General features: G+C 44.6%; 1 non-coding gene across 1 annotated transcript; it reads right to left on the bottom strand.

The window, feature by feature from the left end:
- Positions 1-1001: 1001 nt before the first annotated feature.
- LOC118485273 lies at positions 1002-1108 on the bottom strand. The gene has a single exon (XR_004875578.1). It is a non-coding gene; the product is annotated as a small nucleolar RNA R71 (small nucleolar RNA).

Here is a 1108-nt window from a genome sequence, read left to right as displayed (position 1 = left end):
TGTGTTTAGTGTTAGTGAATATCGTGTTTTATAAATTTAAAACTTGGCTAAAAGTGTAAAAAGGGCTTAAATACTCATAAAAAATATAACACACTTCACGCACATCAAGTTTTTGGCGCCGCTGCCGGGGACACAAGGATTTTAAGAAAGTTAGGAATCAACGGCCTAATCATATTTTTTATTTTTTTTTTAATTTTTTAGGATTTTTCTTAGATTTTCAGCTTCTGCAGAGCTCAGCACGGGGCCGTGCCTGGTCGGACACGGGCCGTGCTCAGCAACATTACTGGCAGTTTTTGTTTTTCAAGTTACAGAAAGCTGACCACGGGGCCGTGCCGGTGCAACACGGGGCCGTGTCCAACTTACAGTAACTGGGATCTGAAAAACAATCACTGTAATTCCGACCACGGGGCCGTGTTCGCTCAACACGGGGCCGTGGTGAACCTTCTGACCAACATCCTTTTCTGTTTTTATTGCAGGACTTGGAACCCGACGCCATTCTCACATAGTGTATGAGCTCCAGTTCCAATAAAGACATAAAGGAACCGCTAGAAGAACCCGAACGCTTTCTCAGAAAAAGGTTAAAAGCCAAAAACCAAGAGAAGGTTTCGGGTGATCCACCCCCAATGGCGGACCAACGTACCCTTATGGATTATTTACGGCCCACCGTAGGTAATCTAGGCGCCGCTATCAATGCTCCGAATGTCGAAGCCAATAACTTCGAACTTCGACCGCATTTGATACAAATGCTCCAAAACTCCGCAACCTTCCACGGGCTTGCGGACGAGGATCCTCATCTACATATAACTAATTTCTTAGAAATATGTGATACCTTTCGGATCAATGGAGCATCAAATGACGCCATCCGCCTCCGTATGTTTCCATTCTCACTAAAAGACCGAGTGAAAGCTTGGCTCAACACCCTCCCAGCTGGATCGGTAAACACCTGGGATGAACTAGCCCAAAAGTTTCTGTATAAGTATTTCCCTCCTTCTAAAACTGCTAAATTAATGGCTGAAATTAATACATACTCACAAGAGGACGGGGAATCCTTATATGAAACTTGGGAAAGGTTCAAGGAGCTATTACGCAAGTGTCCCCATCACGGCCT

This window comes from Helianthus annuus, chromosome 12 (genome assembly GCF_002127325.2).
Source record: "Helianthus annuus cultivar XRQ/B chromosome 12, HanXRQr2.0-SUNRISE, whole genome shotgun sequence".
In the NCBI taxonomy this organism is placed as follows: Eukaryota; Viridiplantae; Streptophyta; class Magnoliopsida; order Asterales; family Asteraceae; genus Helianthus; species Helianthus annuus.
Note: the sequence above shows the minus strand (reverse complement) of the source record. Positions and strands in the feature narration are given on the sequence as shown.